This window comes from Trichechus manatus, unplaced genomic scaffold, assembly GCF_000243295.1.
Source record: "Trichechus manatus latirostris isolate Lorelei unplaced genomic scaffold, TriManLat1.0 scaffold00111, whole genome shotgun sequence".
Taxonomy (NCBI): domain Eukaryota; kingdom Metazoa; phylum Chordata; class Mammalia; order Sirenia; family Trichechidae; genus Trichechus; species Trichechus manatus.
Genome location: NW_004444047.1, coordinates 7,192,239 through 7,202,894, shown reverse-complemented (window position 1 = coordinate 7,202,894; position 10,656 = coordinate 7,192,239). Strand labels below are relative to the sequence as shown.

At 50.2% G+C, this 10,656-nt stretch overlaps 1 protein-coding gene across 4 annotated transcripts in view; it reads left to right on the top strand.

The window, feature by feature from the left end:
- The window catches only part of PCGF3 (polycomb group ring finger 3), a 74,146-nt gene that overhangs the window by 23,233 nt on the left and 40,257 nt on the right, over positions 1-10,656 (top strand). For 3 of the 4 annotated variants that reach the window (XR_002825190.1, XM_004383535.3, XM_023737991.1), the window contains exons 3-4: positions 5,616-5,657; positions 7,352-7,505. The gene's annotated coding sequence lies outside the window, so the exon portion shown is untranslated. Of the gene's footprint in view, positions 1-5,615; positions 5,658-6,055; positions 6,146-7,351; positions 7,506-10,656 lie in introns of all 4 variants that reach the window. The other variant, XM_023737992.1, reaches the window with a different exon arrangement.

The window sequence follows — 10,656 nt, the reverse complement described above, 5'->3', positions numbered from 1 at the left end:
TTTTAAGACCCCAGACACTACTCACCAAGGTAGAATGTAGAACATTGTCTTTATAGACTGTGTTACGCCAGTTGAGCTAGATGTTCCCTGAGACCATGGTCCCCACAGCCTTCTGCCCAGCAATTCAGTCCCTCAGGGAGTTTGGATGTGTCTATGGAGCTTCCATGGACTTTCCTTGTACAAGTTGTGCTGGTTTCCCCTGTATTGTGTACTGTCTCACCCTTCACCCAAGATACCACTTATCTATTGCCTATTTAGCATTTCCCCCCACCCCTCCCATCCCTGGTAATATTGGTATGCGTTTTTGTCACATGTCTACCTGTAAATGCTTCCGGTGCGAGTTCACTGTTGGTCAAATTGTGGATAGATGGGTATTGATGTAGGATGTACTGTAACGCTGGCCATGACATTTGACCCAGGATGCCACATGAGTGACTGTATCTCAAAGAAACTGTTTCTTAAATTGTACCCAAATATTTATAGAGACTTAACATAAGAAATGAAAAATTGGCAATGAACTCTGTAGTTGAGAATGTCTAGTCAGCCTATGCTATGCCAATGTGAATGCATGTTGTCTTGCCTTACCAAGTAGGTGTAGTTCTGGACTTGTGGCCTGGGTGGCGCAGTGGCTGTGTGTGATGCGGGGGCCGTGGCTTGTGTGAGTGGAGACCAAGGCTGGAGCAGGGTGGGAAGCCACTGTGAGCACGAGGGGCCCCTGAGGGCTGCAGTCACCCATGTCATAGGAGCAGCGTGGACAGAGCTCACATGGGTAGCACGGTGCATCCGGGGGCTTGATGGCTGTCTGCAGGCCGAGACCCTGGGTGATTTGACGGGCTGTGGTGAGAGGTCCTGAGAAGGGCCAGGGCTGCCTGGTGAGTGGGAAGCTGTGGAGCAGGGATTCTTACTGTGTTTTCAGTCAAGAACTCTTTTGAGAGTAAATGCACAACACGTTATGGTATTATTTCTTATTTTTATAAGAAACTTTCAAGGCGATATTGTACAGCCACATACAAAACCATTTAAAGTTTATCTTTTCCTCCTAAACTTGACCCGTTTTCAGTATCCCAGCTGGAAAAAGCAGGGGACAGTCACAGTATGGGCCCTGTTTATCTTCATGAGGCTAAAACTCATCTTTGGTGTCAGATCCACCTGAGGAGGTGGGAAGTGTGCTGGCTGATCTCCTAGTCCGTCTGGGTGAAGGAATTCATTGCGGAATAGAGTGTACGCGCATCTCCCATTGTCGTCGAGTCTGTTCCGACTCTAGCGACCCTATAGGACAGAGTAGGAGCGGCTGGTGGGTTTCCAAGGAGCAGCTGGTGGATTCAAACTACCAACCTTTTGGTTAGCAGCCATACCACTTAACCACTGGGCCACTAGGGCCTATGCTTCCTTAAAAATAAGTCAACTAGTCCTGCCAGGTGCCCTGTCGAGGCACCTTCAGTGATTCAGTGACGCGCAGGTTAAAGCAGTTGTCCACACCAGCCCATCAAGCACGTGGTAATGAAGCCGCTGGCCGTTTGTTAACAAGATCTCATGGGTGCCCATTAGATGTGCAGGCGCTCCTGTGGGTGCTTGGGCTATACCTGTGAGCAAAAGGTGAGACCCTGTCACCTTGCCGTGGGAGACAGACACGGGGAGGGCCTGTGTAAGTTAAGTGAGCCACATGCATGTGAGCAGGTGCTGGGTGCTGTGGAGAAAAGTGGTGGTGGGGCGAGCAGGAGCCCTGGGGGGGCAGGAGGTGGGGGTCCAGGGGCAGGGCAGGCCCTGTGGGAAAGGCCACAGTGCACGAGACAGACACCCCCTCAGAAAATAGGGTTTGAACCCTACAGCTGTGTGAGGTGAACTTTGAGTACCTCCTGTGTGCAGAGGTGTGATGGGGGCTGTGACTCTGACCAAGCTCCTCATGGTTGGTGGGTGTTAGAGAATGAATTGTGTCCCCCCCGCTAAAATACATATTGGACTCCTAACCCCTGTACCTGTGGACGTGATCCCGTTTGGGAATAGGGTTTTCTTTGTTATGTTGTGGAAGCCGTAGCTGTGTAGGGTGTCATTTAAAGCCCATCACTTTTGAGACATAAAAGGAGCAGATTAGGACAGAAGGAAGCAGCGCAGATGGGAGAAGGTAGACAACACGTGAAGATTGCCAGGGGAACCCAGGAACAGAAGCTGGAAAGAGAAAAAGACCTTCCCCCGGAGCGGGCAGAGGGAGCCTTCCTCTGGAGCTGGCGCCCTGAATTTGGACTTCTAGCCTCTAAACTATGAGAAAAGCAATTTTTGTTCATTAAAGTCACCCATTTGTGGCATTTCTATTGGAGCAGCACTAGGGAACTAAGACGGTAGGAGAAGACAAGTCAAATTGGGGAGGGTGGCACGGGTGCTGGGCAGCTTCACCTGGTTACTCAGGGGTGCAAGCAGGGACCCTGAACATCATCTAAGGCCACGGCCATGGGCTCAGCGGGCCGTGTTCATAGAGGGCTGTTGGGACTGGGCAGCTCTCAGCAGTCTGATAGTTTCTGTGTGAAAATAAATCAGAGAAGGTCTTCCACAGAATTGAACCAAACCGGAAATCAAACCCTTTGCCGTTGAGTGGATTCTGACTCATAGCGACCCTGTAGGACAGACTAGAGCTGCCCCATGGGGTTTCCAGGGAGCGACTGGCAGATTCAACCTGCTGGCCTTTGGTTAGCAGCCGAGCTCTTAACCACTGCGCCACCAGGGCTCCACAGTAATCAAAGGAAGGTAGAAATATCTCTGGTTCTGATTCACCCGGTATTTATTTACTGGGTGCTGGCTCTCGCATGGGTGCTGTATTGGGTCTGGGTGGCCAGCAGCGAGGGGCACATGCGGCCCTGCCTAAACTTATGTGGGTGCAGAGACACAGGTATCATTGAAGATGGTAGAAACTCCAAGCTCCAGAGGCCTCTCCAGGGATCTTGTGCCTAATGGCTGGGCAGGAGGCGCCTGGGGCTAGGGACAGGAAGAGCCCCAGGCTGGTTCCGTGCGGCTGAGAGGCAGGAAAGCCCCCACCTTAACCAGCTCAGGGCTCTAGGAGAACACCTGAGTGCTGGCGGGGAGGTGAAGGGCGAGTCCTGTGAGGTGGCAGGCCCCTCAGAGCCTCGGGAGGTGTTTGAGGGCCTACTCACAGAAGGGACCCTCTGTTTTGCGTTTCTAAAATGTGAAATGGAGGGTGGGTAGACTGGGGCAGGTGTTCTAGGTGGTAATAGAAGACAGAGTCAGGACGGGGTGTTTCAGGAAGAGGAGCAGGACCTGGCAAAAGGCTGTGTGACAGAGAGAAGCAAACCAAAACCAAACCCGGTGCTGTCGAGTCGATTCTGACTCATAGCGACCCTATAGGACAGAGTAGAACTGCCCCAGAGGGTTTCCAAGGCTGTAAATATTTACAGAAACAGACTGCCACATCTTTCTCCCGTGGAGCGGCTGGTGGGTTTGAACTGCCGACCTTTTGGTTAGTAGCCAAGCCTTTAACCACTGCGCCACCAGGGCTCCTGTGAGGGAGCAGAGGGAGGTGTCCAGAGGTATCACTGATGTTAAAGTCCACCAGTGTGGGCAATGGTGGTTCAGTGGTAGAGTTCTCCCCTCCCATGTGGGAGACCCAGGTTCGATACCCTGCCAACGCACCTCATGTGCAGTCACCACCCATCTGTCAGTGGAGGCTTGTGTGTTGCCATGATGCTGGACAGGTTTCAGTGGAGCTCCAGACCAAGATGGACTACGAAGAAAGGCCTGGCCATCTACTTCTGAAAATCAGCCAGTGAAAACCCTATGGATCACAACGGTCCAATCTGCAACCGATGATGGGGATGACGCAGGACCAGATACCAATCCATTCCGACGGCAGCTAACAGCAACAAAGCTCCCCAGTGTACAATTTGAAGTATTTTGACAAATATCTCTAGTCCTTAACTCCTAGCCCACTCATGATACAGAACATTCCGTCACCCAAGAAGCTCCCCACATGCTCATCTGCTGTCAGTCTCCTTCCCCTCAGCCCTGCCCCTGGCCACCACTACTCCACGAAGCTGCTTTTGCTCACTGGTTTTGCCTTTTCTCACGTTCCATGGACAGTGGAAGCTGGGTGTCTGGCTTCTTTGCCTTCACATCACACTCCTGTGCTGTTGTGGCTTCAGTAGTTGGCTCTTTCTAATTGAATTCATTGTATGGATGGATGGAGCACCTGTTGGTGGGCATTTGCTTTGTTTCCACCTTTTGGCTATTTGAATAAAGCTGCTTTGAATATTCATGATGTGTAAGTCTTTCTGCATATATTTGTGTTAGTATCACTTTTAAATAGAGAACTTTTATCAAGTTAAAGAAGTTTTCTTCTACTCTTCATTTGCAAATGAATCCCTGTTGCACTGTAGATTCCAACTAATAGCGACCCTATAGGACAGAGAAGAACTGCCCCATAGGGGCTGTAATCCTTACGGAAACAGACTGTCACATCTTTCTCCTCTGAGCATCTGGTGGGTTCACACTGCTGACCTTTCAGTTAGCAGCCGAGTGAGTAGTTAACCACTGTGCCACCAGGGCTCCTTAATTAAGAATGAGAAAGTATGTAATTTTGTCCCTCACCGTTTCAGAAAATGAAAGGAGAAGTTACCTTTCTCCTCTCTGAATGGTTCTTAAACCTCTTTGGCACTGAACGTTTTTTCTGTTTAAGTGGCGCAATGATTCTTTATAAAAAAAGAACTCTGTCACTTCACTGCCCTCTGGGAAGCCCTTCCATGGTGTCTTCATGTTGAGGAGAAATCCGCAGGCCTCAGGTGGCCTCAGGTGACAGGTGCTCTGGCTCCTGTGACTCCTGCCTTTGCTTAGTCACCCTGGCCTCACTGTGTCCCTTGATTGTGCTGAATGTTGTCTGCCTCAGGGCCTTTGTTCTTGCTGATCTCCTGCCCGGACATCCCTCTCCAGACAACTCAGCTACTCCCTGACGTGTGCGCGCAGCAGCTCCCGCCCGTCCGAGGTGGCAGCTGCTCCTCTGCCGCTTCCTTTATTCTGCCTGACCGTCTTCGTGTCTGTCTCAGTCTCCCGGGCCGCCATAACAAAATACCACAAAGTGAGCGGCTTTAAAGCTGAGAAATGTGTTGTCTCACAGCGCTGGAGGCGAGAGATTCGAATTCAGGGTGTCAGCAGGCCCACGCACAGCACTCTCTCGCGCGTGCGTTGTTCTCTGTCACTCTCTGCTCTCAGGGGGATCCTTCCTTGTCTTCTTTAGTTCCTGTAGCCCTGGGCCTTTCTTGCTGTCTGGTGAGCTGTGTCTGCTCCTGCCCGTGTGTCTGATGCCTGGGAGCTGGGCCTGGGCCCTCAGTGATGACGAACTGCCGTTGAGACCTACCCGTTTCTCTGTGTGAGATCCTAGTTTTTCACTGTCATGAATTTGTCTTTGTCTTTGGGTGGTTTTAAGAAGGTACATGAACAGACCTGTTTAAGTGAACGAGGTTTAAACGGCTAATGGGGGGGATGGGGGCGGCAAATACAGCGTGGATTGCACGTCCTCCTGGGCCTGCATGTCAGCGTGCTGTGGTGTCGCGGTGGAGTTGGCCCTCCTGTCTGTGCTGTAGATGGGTAACGCTGCTCTCTGGTTCCCTCCACAGGCTTTCAAAATGTAGTACGAGATTCCAGGCTGCCACTTACAGGTGAGTGTAATTGAAACTTTAAATAGTTGGGTTTTTTTCTTTTTTCAATGCATGTGAATTGATTAAGTTTGCCTTGAATAATAATAAGTATATTGTAGCCATAGAAAAAAGTTAATTCCTTATTAAAAACAGAAACAAAAACGTTGCCGCCGAGTCGATTCCAACTCATGGACTCCAGCACATCCTCCAGCTGCATGTGCAGCCCACTGGGTGTAAAACTGTCCGTTTCAGGCTCCTGGTCTGTTTTACCTCAGCTTCATTCTGTTGCTAAGTTGCAGAGAGCAAAGGGACAATCTGACACTGCTTCCTAGTGTCTACATTTGCCCTCCCCCAGAACAGATCCACCACGTTTGTCTGTGTGAACTTACTTCTGATTGAGCTTTTCCTCCCGTCTCCAGCAACTACAGTACACCTGTCCAGTTGTCTCCAGAGCCCCCAGCAGCCGGCTCCACCACTGCCAGGAAGTGGGTGTTGGTCTGTGCAGGCAGGTGTGTGCTTTTGCAGGGTTTGAGGACACCTGTTTCAAAGCCTGCTCAAACACACACTCAGACAGCCTAAGGATATATGGAATAGGATTCTTCTGGATCCATCGTCTGTTCCATAAAGATGCCGTGGGTTCCCTCTGGCTGTGGCTGAGCTCAGGGAAGACCCAGGAACGCTGTGCAGCAGAGATGGATGAGGGGTCTTGTCTGGGAGGCCTGAATATTACTTTGGCTGGCACATTTTGTCTTTCGGTTGTGATGGGTATTTTTTTGTCTTTGAAAAACAAAATCCATCTCTTCTTTTAACTGATAAACCAGAAAACCAAACCCATTTCTATCGAGTCGATTCCGACTCATAGCAACCCTATAGGACAGAGTAGAACTGCCCCACAGGGTTTCTAAGGCTGTAGTCTTTACAGAAGCCGACTGCCACATCTTTCTCCCGTGGAGCGGCTGGTAGGTTCGAACTGCCTACCTTTCAGTTAGCAGATGAGTGCTTAACCACTGTGCCACCAGGGCTCCTTTTTAACTGCTCAGGAGTTTGAAATGTTACTTTTGGTTCCAGTGAAGAGGTACTAAGAAAACCAAACACATCGCTGTCAATTCCAACTCCTGGTGGCCCCATGTGCTACCGAATAGAACTGTCCCATGGGGTTTTCTTGGCTGTAATCTTCATGGAAGCAGATCACCAGGCCTTCCTTTCGCAGCACCACTGGGTGGGTTCGAACCACCAGCCTTTAGTCAAGCGCAAACCATTTGCGCCACCCCGGGACTTCTAACGTCAATTCCTTACATAGTTCTTTAAAGTCTTATTTCTGACGACCCTGTGGAGCAGATTAGGACAAATTATTTATGTTTATGTGTGTGTACATAGATATTTGGAAACCCTGGTGGTGTGGTGGTTAAGAGCTACGGCTGTTAACCAAAAGGTAGGCAGTTCAAGTCCACCAGCCGCTGCTTGGAAACCTATTGGGCAGTCCTACTCTGTCCTACAGGGTCACTGTGAGTCAGAATCCACTTGACAGCAGCGGGTTTGGTTTTTCTGATATAGAGATATTTACATTTTTCTCTTGACTGGTATTTCTGGTGTACTGTTCCACTGTTTACCACTGTGGAAACTGGTAATTACTGGTAAAAACGTAATTACGAGGTTGTGTACAGGCCAGCGTAGGTAGCATGAAATGAAATAACAGGTGCCCATTTCTGTGCTAGAAAATGGGAAAAACGCCAGGGGCCGAAGGAAGGAGCAGACGTGCAGAACCCGGGTACAGAGTGAAGCAGCTAACAAGAAACAGTTACGTTGAAACCGTCGCCTAAAGCGATCCATGCGAAGGCAGAGAGGAGGAGAAGCCGACATCTAGAGGAGGTGAGGCCCGGGCTCGCAGCCACGCTGGTTCCCGGCTGCTCCGTGTGTTTGCTTTCTTGGGTGGGGAAGGGTTGGCAGTTACAAAAAGCCCAGTTCTCAGGACAGGCTTCCGTGTCCGTTTTTCATGGCTTAATTTCCTTGGCATCCCTGCGTCTTTGCCTACCTCCTGTTAAAGGTACCATGGAAAGAAAAAGTAGAGCTCGATGTTTGATGGCGATTGCGCTGTTGGCCGAGGATCTCAGGCCCTTTCTGGGTGGGGTTTAGCTGACTCCTGCCTGCCTGGCGTCCATGGAGGAAGTGTCGTGCAGAGGACTGGCGGGGGAGTGGAGCGCGGGCGGAAGCAGTAGTGTTCCACTGTTGCAGTAATCACAGCGAACATCGAACATCGAGAGAGCATTTGTTGCATGCTGGACCCCACCCTAAGTGCGGCTCCTCCTTGCGTTGAAGAAGGAGTGTGATGACAGTTGGAACCAGATTTGTCTGCCTGTCTGAACATGAAGGCCCGCGCGTAAGCAGAGTGGACGGGATCTGTGTTGAGAACAGAGGCCGGGCTTGGTCCCCTGATCCATAGGCCCTAAGGCCACCGTGAGCCACTGAGACTTGCCCAGCAAGGTGTCGCTCTCGAGCCCAGTTCTGTCCCCTAGGCCTTCCCAGGCTGGCTCTGGGCTAGGCCCGAGCTGGGCCCTGCACATGGGGTGGCCTGTTCCTTCTTGTCTCTTATCCCCTGGACAGTTTCTGCACGTGGAGTGCCCGCTTTTGGGTGAGCAAGAAGGAGGGGGTCAAGAATCACCCCTCAATCTCTGACTCATGTCGGGATGATAGGGTGCGGTTTGCCAAGCTTGGGTACCCTGGAGTGAGTCCAGGCGCGGGAGAGAGGACGTGAACTCCTTCCAGGGATGTTGTTTGAGGAGCAGGTGGGACAGTCAGACAGAGTCGTTATGTAGGCAGGTGGATACGTGTGGAACTCAGCAGAGTGTCCTGAGTTGGGTGTAGCACTCAGTGGGAATTACTGCATAACTGAAGTGACCGAATGAGATAAGATAGCTGAGAGTCGCTGACTGCTGCCCTTTGGACTTTGAGCTTGGGACCGCTCTTCCCTTTCACAGAAGAAAATGTGGCAGGAGTGATCGCATGTTGTGGAGGCATTTCAACAGTGCAATAGAAATATTGCTGGGCTGTGCATTAGCAAGGCTGCTGTAGTTGCAAATGGTAGGGTCCAGGGATATCAGGGCCTGGCCCCCTGTCGCGGCTCTGTGTGCCTCTCCCTGTCGGTGCCCAGTGGCCCTGCTGGATCCAGGCTGGGTTCTGCTGCTTGCAGGTCTGGCAGGGGAGCGGGAGGCCCTGCCTGCTCAGCATTCCAGAACTCCCAGGGACTCTGACCAGACCGGGTTGTATGCTCATCCTGGTGCTGTAGCTGGGGCTGGACTGCATGTGGGTTGGCTGGGCCTGGGTCTTGTGCCCACCCTCAGAGCCTGGGAGCAGGTTGGCCAGGCCTGCAGCACAGGACAGAGGACAGAGGAGGGCTGTGCCTGCTCGCCGAGGGGAAGGCAGGACGGCGGGCAGAGGGCAGTACAAACGCCAACGCAGGTAGAATCATGGAACACCTGGTCTGCTGGCTTTAGTTGGGGATTCCTTTGTTGGTGATTGGGAAGCAATTTTTATTATTGAATTTGTGATTAGAGTTTTCACACATCACTGAGTATTTCATGGTCGTCTTTGTGACCGGTGACTGAGGATACAGGCGCAGAATGATAAACGGAGCAAAGACTCAAGTGGTCAAGGATTTCATTTTACTTGGATCCACAGTTAACACCCGTGGAAGCAGCAGTCAGGAAATGAAACAAGTATTGCATTGGGCAAATCTGCTGCAAAAAACCTCTTTAAAGTATTAAAAAGCAAAGGTGTTATTTTGAGGACTAACGTGCACGTCACCCAAGCCATGGTATTTTCAGTTGCCTCGTATGCATGGGAAAACTGAACAATGAGTAAGGAAGACCAAAGAAGAATTGATGTGTCTGAATTATGGTGTTGGTAAAGAATATTGAATATACCATGGACTGTCAGAGGAATGAACAAATCTGTCTTGGAAGAAGTACAACCAGAATGCTCCTTGGAAGCAAGGATGGCAAGCCTTCATCTCACCTACTTTGGACATGTTGTCAGGAGGGACCAGTCCCTGGAGAAGGACATCATGCTTGGTAAAGTAGAGGGTCAGAGAAAAAGAGGAAGACCCTCAACGAGATAGACTGACACAGTGGCTGCAGCAATGGCCTCAAGCATAACAACAATTGTGAGGATGGTGCAGGACTGGGCAGTGTTTCGTTCTGTTGTACGTAGGGTCACTAGGAGTCAGAACTGACTCGAGGGCACCTAACAGCAACTCAGTTAGTCAGTGCAGACAGTTTGGACGTCACATCTTCGGGCATTTGTGGAGTTTACACAAAAACATTTCCAAATTGACCGCTTAGTTACCTAGTGTGCTATAATAGAAATACCACAGATGAGTGGCTTTAACAAACAAATGTATTTGCTCACAGTTCTGGAGGCTAGAGGTCTGAGTTCAGGGCTCTGACTCTAGGGGAAGGCGTTCTGTCTCTGTTGGCTCTGGAGGAACGGCCTTGTCTCGTTCAGTTTCTGTTCCTTGGTGATCTGCATGTGATGTGGCATTTACCTTTGCCCACCTCTGCTCACTTGCTTAACCTGCTCATTTATACAGTAAAACCTGCGAAAGCTGGAACCTGTGTGAGGTAAAAACCTGTCAGAGAAGGAAAACTCAAATATTTTCCACTAAAACGAATGATAGAAAAGTGGTGATATTGCACCCTGTCAAAAACAGAAAACTCACGAGATCCAGGAAAACAAGGCAGCCCCACTCACTGAGTTCCAGCTCTTACGTGTGGTCCCTGGCTTACACTGGGGCTCCTTTCTGACGGCTCCATCATAAGCAGGTTCTGACGTGAGTCGAATACCTCATTTTTTTCTCTTTTTTTAGTTTTTATAATTTTTATGTTTTATTATCAGTTTCTTTATAAGTCATAACATTGAACATCTGGGAGTGAACATCTGAGAATGATAACACCAGCAAATTACAGACTGCAACTTGTAATACATATTACTATTGATAAGATGTACCAAAAAAAGGTGGTTTTAA